At 47.2% G+C, this 9,564-nt stretch overlaps 1 pseudogene; it reads left to right on the top strand.

Moving 5' to 3' along the window:
- Positions 1-4,513: 4,513 nt before the first annotated feature.
- Positions 4,514-7,620, top strand: LOC141162480 (histone acetyltransferase KAT5-like; annotated as a pseudogene).
- Positions 7,621-9,564: the final 1,944 nt, after the last annotated feature.

Genomic DNA, 9,564 nt, shown 5'->3' with positions numbered 1-9,564 from the left:
AAAGGACGGACTGGAGCACAGAGAGGTTAAGACCCAGTACAGACTGGGTCACAGAACCGCAGATGCGGTAGACAACCACAGCAGAGAGGGAACGCCCGAAGCGGTGGGCAAGAACAGAGCAGGACGGGGCTGCAGGAGCAGCGAGCACAAGCAGGGCAGGACAGGACTGCCGGAGCAGCGGGCAGAAGCAGGGCAGGGCGGAAACCGCAGAAGCAGTAAGCAAGATAAGAGCAGAGCAGAAACCGCAGGAGCGACAAGCAAGGCAAGAGCAGAGTGAAAACCGCAAGAGCAGCAAGCTAAGCAGGAGCAGAGCGGACACCGCAGAGCGGTAAACAAGGCAGGAGCAGAGCAGAAACCGCAAGAGCGGCAAGCTAAGTAGGAGCAGAGCGGACACCGCAGAGCGGTAAACAAGGCAGGAGCAGAGTAGAAACCGCAAGAGCGGCAAGCTAAGCAGGAGCAGAGCGGACACCGCAGAGCGGTAAACAAGGCAGTAGCAGAGCAGACACCGCAAGAGCGGCAAGCTAAGCAGGAGCAGAGCGGACACCGCAGAGCGGTAAACAAGGCAGGAGCAGAGCAGAAACCGCAAGAGCGGCAAGCTAAGCAGGAGCAGAGCAGACACCGCAGAGCGGTAAACAAGGCAAGGGGATAGGACTCTGTTCACAAAGAACAGACGGAGAAGGAAAGGCAGAACCAGAAGCACGCACAGTACTTACATAGAAGTAGCGAGCGTACACTAAATTCACAACAGAGGTACAGAGACGACGAGAAGGAATTTAGGAGCGGGTTCAGACTCTGCAGAAAGACGTAGAAAACAGACATAGAGGGAAAAGGGAGACAAGGTTAAAGTAGAAACGAGGCACAGACAACAGGGAACAGAGGAACGGGAACAGAGACAGCAAGGCAGGAACACAAACAGGACTCTGTTCAGACGGGAACAGATATCGCAAGGCAGGAGCACAAACAGGACTCTGTTCAGACGGGAACAGATACCGCAAGGCAGGAACACAAACAGGACTCTATTCAGACGGGAACAGATACCGCAAGGCAGAGACACAAACAGGACTCTGTTCAGACGGGAACAGATACCGCAAGGCACAGACAGGCAGATCTAGGAATACGGCCCGTAGAAGGCGAAAGAACAGGCAAGAAGCGTGTTCACGAGAACAGACCACAGTTCAGACACAGAACTGGAAAACAGGCAGGAAAACAGGATAGGACCTGGCACGTCAGAGACAAAAAGCCAACTGACAAGAAACAATGCTCAGGCGCCATCTTGAGGAAGAAGGTGGTATAAATACCCAAAGATGGACAGCAATAGGCTGAAGGTGCAACAGGGGCGTGTCCGCAGCAGGTACAAGAAACAGGAAGTTCAGCGGGCGTCGCCCTATGCAGCCAAAACAGACAAACAGACAGCAAGGAGGGAAGCCAGAGAGACATTCTGGACAGGAGCTCAAGTGCGCGCTCTTGCACAGTGGGAGATGGACCACTATGCAAGGACGCCGCCAGGTATGTTACACTTTCTACCTTTCTACCCTGCTAATTCTTCTCTTTTCTCTATGTAGACACAGGAAGTCTCTGATGCCTTCATTTATCATTCCCCTTTTCAATTCCTGACCCAGCTGTTCCTCCTTCCCCTTGCTAGGGACATTTGCAGAGTCATGCAGGGAAAATTGACCACCTGTTTCCACATAGAGCTTAGACCTAATGGGAAAGAGAAGAATTAGCTGGTTGGAAGGACGAAAGGAGGAATTGTAAGTACAAAGTGCTATATAATATGATGCTTGCAATATAGTAACAGGATAAACATTTTGATGGGCAGGCTTCTTTAACTGTAGCTCATGCAGCCTTTATCTATCCCTCATCCCCTCAAGATGGCTGGACCATCATTGTAAATAAACCCCTGTACTTTGTGTCACCCCCACCTGTTGTAGATTGTAAGCTCTTACGAGCAGGGTCGTCATTGTTTTTGCTTTAATTATTGTATTATCTTTAGCTATGTTACTTATGACTGTTGAATATGAACCTCTGAATTGTAAAGCGCTGAGGAATATGTTGGCGCTATATAAATAAAGATTATTATTATTAACTGTACAAAACTGCCATAGTCAGAGACATAGTTAGAGTCCTATGGGCCCCTGTGCAAGTTTTGGACCTAGCCCCCCCAATCATCAGGTTGTTGCTTTGATGCTTGGGCCCCGGTGAATCTGCTAATGCCTACAAGAATATATGTTTCTGACGCGCCCCCTGGGCCAGTGTTGTTTGGGGGATACCCGGAGCCGGATCAGATGGGGGTTGTAGTCTCCGAGTGGCGGTGACCCGGTCCGTGCCCAGGGTGTCAAGCTCAGTGTGTGGCAGTCTTTACAGATGTTATTAGTTCTTAGTGTCGACTACGCCACCCGTTGATTTGCGGTCAATACGGCCGCCGCTGCAGCAGGGTCCGCTGAGGCTGGTGGTATGTGTGCAGCTTCGGGTAGTATAACCCCCAACGGGAGGGGTATAGCCTCAGGGGGTCAGGTGTAGAGGATGGTGGTAGTGGTGGTGCAGTGTGGATGATAAGAAGACTCAGAGTCGGGCTGTGCAGTTCAGGGTTTTTACTTACTGCTGTTCTTTTGGTCACTCTGGCCTTGAGTGACCGCCCGAGCCGTGCTGCGTCCACCAGGTCCTGGACTCGGCCAACCCCCAAGCAATTCTGGAGCGTGGTCCTGAGCTCCCTTTCTGACTGTCCTCTCTACTGGCCTTTCTCACCAGGGGTCCACTTGTATCCGGCTCCCTCGGGCCTCTTGGTGGGTGCACCTCTCCGGGGTTCCCTGACCCTATGCCTGGTGTGCCTTCTTAGTGGACTTAGTGAGGGGCTGCTCCACATGAAATGCCGCAGCCTCCGGTTCTTAGCTGAGGGTTGTTTCTCTCCTCCACTAATTTGGGATCCGGTTCCCTTGCGTGCCAACCCTTCACCCTTCTGGTTGTATACTGGGTTCTTGGGGTTCCTTCTTCTCCCCCTCTGGGTCCTTCTCTTCTCCTCTCTCTTCTCTCTGCAGGCGCTCCTGGACCTCTCTCAGGACTGACTAACCCTCTACAGAAGACTGACCCTGATCTAAGATGGTTCCCACCTTATATACTCCCTCTATGTGTGAGCTCAGGTGACCAGCACCCAATGAGCTCCTAGCATTACCCAGACTGCTCCCCCTATCTGCCCCTACACTACTGGGATGTTCCACCCCCCTCCCACTCCAGCCAGGGACAGACACTGTCGTACCTGCACATATACCTAGTGGGAGTACCATCGGTCTGTCCCTCGGAAATGGGATGTATGTAGTGCATGCAGCTAACTGAGCTCAGTTCCACACTCCATCCTTACCCGGGAGTGGAATATCACACCTCTGGGTTGAGGTGCAATACCCCTGTAGCAGCCGAATCCTCAGGGTGCTACATTTCCCCACTCTAAAAAAACACAAAACAAGCAAAAAAACCACACAAATATATGAAAAACCCAGTCAGTTAGCAAATAATACCACTATGCAAGCAAATATACAGTACCATCATACTGTTACTGAACAAAACCTACTATACTAACACCAATACTACCAACAATACCACTACATAGGGAACAAATAATACAGCCACACCATCACCCCATATTACCACCACGTAGCAACTGAAAAATACCACCATACTGATCATTAACAAAAACATCTGTACTAAGACCAGGATTACCACCATACAGTGACCAAATAGTGGTATATACTAGTTGTATACAGATGCTTAGTATGCTATATATGTCAGTTAGGTACAGATAAATCCAGTTGCTCACTGGTGATGTTTTCTGTAATTGAAGTAAATTTCCCTGTTCTTCAATCTCCAGCCCAGAACGCTATGGTAACTTCTTCCATCCACATCTTGTTTCTGCAGAACGTAACACACTGAAATGTTTGGCTCTTCACTTTTACCCAACTTTAAATAAACTAAATAGTGCCCTACACAGTAATAATTACATCCTCCCTTGCTATAAGCTAGTTTTGTGCCCCCCATAAGTAACATCGCACTTCTTCTACCTCAACACAGTGCCTTCTCTATGCCTCCGCACAGTAAAAGTTCCCCCTTTGTGTCCAACATTTTTAACTCATAACATGAAAGTAAGGTTAATAATATAACGTGCAGTACAAAATCTTCAGTTTTACTTAAATTAGTTGAAGCAATGAATACTCTCCACATCAAAAATGACTACATCTAGTATTTTGTATGACCTCCATGATTTTTAAGGACAGCACCAAGTCTTCTAGTCATAAAAGGAACTACTAAACCATCCAATCGGTAGTAGCGACGGGCGGTGTGTATAAAGGGCAGGGACTTAATCAACACAATCTTATGACCAGCAATCCCTGATCCCCATCATGAATGGGGTTCAGCGGGTTACCGCACCTGTCGGCGAAGGGTAGACACACGCTGGTCCGTTCAGTGTACAGGATACCAAATACACAGGATAACAAAAACAGGAGGAAGAGGTAGAAGATCCAACATGGCGGAGGTGGAGATCATAGCAGGTTGCCGACTTCTCGTCCTGCGCAAGAACCAGGACAATGAAGTGGAGTGGCCACTGGCAGAAATCCTGAGCATCAAAGACCTGACTGCAAAGAACTGTTCTACAGTATGTGCATTATATCAACTTCAATAAGCGACTGGATGAGTGGGTCACCTATGATCGCTTAGACATGAAGAAGATTCAATTTCCGAAAAAAAAAGCCAAGACTCCAACAAAGAATGGTCTGTCAGGATCAAGGCCCAGCTCACCAGAGAGGGAAGTGGACGGGTTTTCAGCCTCTAGATGTAAACAAGAAGTTCTCCTATCACTGACAGCCAGCAGAGATCTAGAACCGAGGAAGATTCCTGAACTCATTCTACCTCCAGCTGCAGCCCCTGTGGGATGAGGAAAATCTCTCCCTGTTCCAAAGTGGAAAGTAGAAGTCGTGTCACCAGTAACACCATTTCCACCTGCACCTGAAACCACGCGAGCCTCTGTATTACCAGAGAATGGAGCGGCCTGCTGGCCAAGTGCACCTGCTGTACCTCCAGGACGCAAGTGGAAATCCAACTGCCTGAGTGCAGATGAGGATTCCCAGGACAGCTCTGATGGCATTTCTTCTGCACCTCAGATGACCGGTAGCTTGGTGTCTGACGGAAGCCATGACAACATCATAACTCGCATGAAGAACATAGAGTGCATTGAACTGGGACGTCACCGGCTTAAGCCTTGGTACTTTTCACCGTACCCACAAGAGTTGACTGTGTTACCTGTACTTTATTATGCAAATTCTGCCTCAAGTATCAAAAGTGTCTACAAAGACACCTGACTAAATGTAACTTGCGACGTCCCCTCGGAAATTAAATCTACAGAAAGGGGACTATATCTTTCTTTGAAATAGATGGACGCAAAAATAAGAGTTACTCTCTGAATCTCTGCCTTTTGGCAAAATGCTTTTTGGACCACAAGACACTATACTATGACACAGATCCCTTTCTCTTTTACATTATGACTGAGTATGATTCTAAGGCTATGTTCATGTGGCGCCCAGGGGATGGGGACTACTCGGCGCCCGGGCCTTGATGCCTGGTCTTGGGGGATATCGCGATGGTCGGCTCCCGGGCCCGTACCCTGGGGTCTCTCTTAAAAAAGGGGAAAAGAAATGTCAAAGTTCGTGACACCACCTGTGGTGTCTGGTGAGGATCACCAGCGCTGCAGCAGTCCACTGAGGCCGGTGTTGTGGCAGCTTAGATGGTATCGCTCCCCACAGGTGGAGCAGGGCCTCAGGGCAGCGTAGGAGGGGGGATGCAGGACAGAGGGGACCCAGCCGGGTCAGAGCAAGAATAGGAGCACACTCGAAAGTCACTTCAGTACCTTTTAGTGATGGAAATTCAGGCACGTCTCGGAGCACTGTAGGGTGAGGGGTGCACGTCCGGATTCTCCCCAGAGAGCAGGTGTAGGGCCTCCTGTTTCTTGCCTCTCTGTAGTAAGTTTCTGACCTGCCTGGAGCTAGGCCTAACTTGGTTTCTGTCCTGCACCGGCTGACCTTGTGGTAGGGCCTTCTTTTGGAGAGCACTCTCCCAGCTTGCGGGGCCTGCGTGACTCCTGGCTCTGTTACGTATCAGCTCTTGGGTGATCCTGGGACCTGAAGTCTTCCAGGGGTCTCCTGTTGTCTCTACAGGGGGGTATACAGCCCTATAGACGCGGACCCAGTGTCCGGTAGATGCTTTCTGGGGTGAGCTGGTAAAGCTCCTCTGCCCCCAATGCTATTCACTCCTCTAGCCTTCGGCCTACTCGGGCCCTCACTAGGCTATACACACTGGCAGTTAGTTGGCTGCCTCTTCTGCCGCTCTCTGAGCGTTGGCAGCGCTCCTGGCTCACTAACCCGAGCTGCTTGAGTCTAGACTAGCAGGAGCCTCGTGCTCTGCTGCTGAACCTTTAACTGTGTTCTCTAGACTGCAAACTGAAACTAGACTGAGCTCCACTGTAGACTGACCTGTTTCTGTATCTCACTCTGCAGGAACTGACTCTGTTCCCTAAGCAGACTTTGTTCCTCTCTGCCTGTCAGCAGGAACTGAACTGAAACTCAAAACTGAACTGAACTGCCTAACTCCACCCTCCGTATTTATATCCCTCTCCGGGCTCCCTCTGGTGGTCTGAGGTAGGGTGGAGGTGTGTGTATGCTGTGAGCGGCCTCTTGTGGAGAAATCCTTTAATGCACCCCTCTAGGATCTGTGGCACTATTGCGAAGCAGGGCGTCACATTCACACATGTTGTGTTTTGCTGCGTATTTTGCAGCAGATTTTTATGCAAATTTTCAGCTGCGTCTTGCAGTTCCAGCAAAGAAACCAGAATTCTCTGTTCCCACATGTTGCTTTTTGTTTGCTGCGTATTTTCTGCCTTTCTTGTGTATTTGGAAAATAGAGCATGTCACTTCTTTTAGCGTTTCTGCAGCAGAAAACGCACCTGCGTTTTTGCTGCGTATTTTCTGCGTTTTTTCACCCAGAGGAAGTAAAAGTTAGCAGCAGATTTGCAGCAGAAAAAAACACAACGTGTGTGAATATAGCCTATGGGCTTTCACATTGTCGGCTACTTTTCAAAGGAGAAGGAGTCAACGGAGGATTACAAAGTTGCTTGTATCCTGACACTACCACCTTATCAGAGAAAAGGATATGGAAAATTTCTGATCGAGTTCAGTTATGAATTATCTAAAGTGGAGGGGAAAACTAGGACTCTTGAAAAGCAGCTGTCTGATTTAGGCCTCCTCTCCTACTGCAGTTATTGGTCACAAACCATTTTAGAGATTGTAAAAGACCTGAAGACTGAAACCGGGGAGAGGATTATTATAAATAAAAAAAAAAGATTATTAGAGGCCGCAGATAACTATTGATGAAGTCAGTAAGTTCACCAGTATTAAAAAGGAAGATGTCATCTCCACATTGGAGTATCTGAACCTCATCAACTACTACAAAGGCCAGTATATCCTGACACTCTCTGAAGACATGGTTGAAGGTCATTAAAGAGCCATGCTGAAAAGGATTTTGAGGATAGATTCCAAATGCCTGCACTTCACACCGAAGGACTGGAGCAATCGAGGGACGTGATGACAGAAGATGGTCAAGGCTCCTGTGAGCTGTGATGTAAAACTGTTCTGAGCCGGATGGACTCTGCTGCTCTCAGACGCTTTGCATTCAAGAGATGACCACTTCAGTTCTGAATGTCCGGTTTTCAAGTTCGAGCATCTTTTTGAACTATGAACATATTTGGTATCGCCACATCCGGAACGACCCGACCTATAAAACTGTCCCACTAGTGAACACTGTAAAAAAAAAAAAAAAAAAAAAAAAAGCGAGGCAAAAAACGATGATTTATCATCATACCACCGAACAAAAAGTGGAATAAAACGCGTTCAAAAAGACGAATGTAAATAAAAATTTACCACTGTAAACGTCGTCTTGTCCTGCAAAAAAAAAGCCACCATACAGCTCCATCAGCGGAAAAATAAAAAAGTTATAGCTCTGAGAATAAAGCGATGCAAAAATAATTATTTTTTCTATAAAATAGTTTTTATTGTGTGAAAGCGCCAAAACATAAAAAAATGGTATAAATGTGGTATCCCTGTAATTGCACTGACCCAAAGAACAAAGCTGCCTTATCAATTTTACCACACGCGGAACAACATAAAAAAAAAAATAATTCTGAATTGTTGGTTTTTGTTCATTCTGCCTCCCAAAAATCGGAATAGAAAGCGATCAAAAAATGTCATGTGCCCGAAAATGGTACCAATAAAAACGTCAACTCGTCCCGCAAGACACAAGCCCTTACATGACTTCTGTTGGCCGAAATATGGAAAAATTATAGCTCAGTCCACAAAAAAAGCAAGTCCCCACTCAAGTCCATCGTCTGTTATCAGAAATATAGGGGGCTTCCACGTTACTGGTAGCACAAAGGCTCTGGAAAAGCGAAATGGCACCTCGTCCCCCAAAAGAAATCCAGTGAATTCTCCACTCAAAAATCCAAATGCCCCCCTCCCTTCTGAGCCCAAGTGTGCCTAAACCAAAGTTAGCGTCCACATGTTTGGCATTTCTGTAGAGATGAGAGCCTGCCTAATTTACGGGTGCATATCTCCAGATATATGAGCTGGGCAGTACAATGTACTGGTCACTACAACAGTTGGCAATTTTCACTCAGCAACATCAACTGCCGCTTGTTTCTGGAAAACACCCAGTGAAAATCGTCACTACACCTGTAGATAAATTCCCAAAGGGGTATAATTTCCAAAATGGGATCACTAGAGGGGGGATTCTGCTCTTCTAGCACTTAGGGGCTCTGTATATGGAGACTGAAAACTATTCTAGAAAAATCTGCACTCGAGGAGACAAATAGCGCTCTGTCCCTCCCGAGTCTTGCCATGTGGCTAAGCATTACTGCTCAACCAGTCCAGCAAAATCTGAATCCCATATGGCACTTCTTCTCTTCTGAGCTTTGCACTGTGCCTCAAAAGTAGTTTTCGACCACATATGGGGTATCTGGGCACTCAGGAGAAATTGAACAAAAAATTTTTGACTCCATTTTCTCCTGCTATCCTCATGAAAATGAAAAAAATTGGGGCTAAAACAACATTTTTGTGGGAAAAATATATTTTTTTCGTTTTCAACAGATCAATGTTGTAAAATTCTGTGAAGCACCTGTGGTTTCACGTCTACTTAAATTCCTTGAGGGGTCTATTTTCCAAAATGGGGTCACTTGTCGGGGTTTTCCACTGCTTGAGCACATCAGGGGCTCTCCAAACACAACATGACACCTGCAGACCATTCCATGAAAGTCTGCGTTCCAAAACATCACTCCTTCCTTTCTGAGCCCTGCCGTGTGCGCAAACAGTAGTTTTCCCCTACATATGGGGTATCTGCGCACTCAGGAGAAATTGCAAAAATTTTTGGGTCCATTTTCTCCTGTTACTCCTATGAAAATAAAAAATTTGGGGCTAAAAAAACAATTTTGAGGAAGAATGTGATTTCTTTATTTTCACGGCTCAACATTAGAAACTT

Source organism: Phyllobates terribilis, unplaced genomic scaffold (assembly GCF_046119375.1).
Source record: "Phyllobates terribilis strain yellow unplaced genomic scaffold, ASM4611937v1 Scaffold_1__5_contigs__length_1240528914, whole genome shotgun sequence".
NCBI lineage: Eukaryota > Metazoa > Chordata > Amphibia > Anura > Dendrobatidae > Phyllobates > Phyllobates terribilis.
This window is presented reverse-complemented; position numbering and strand designations above follow the sequence as displayed.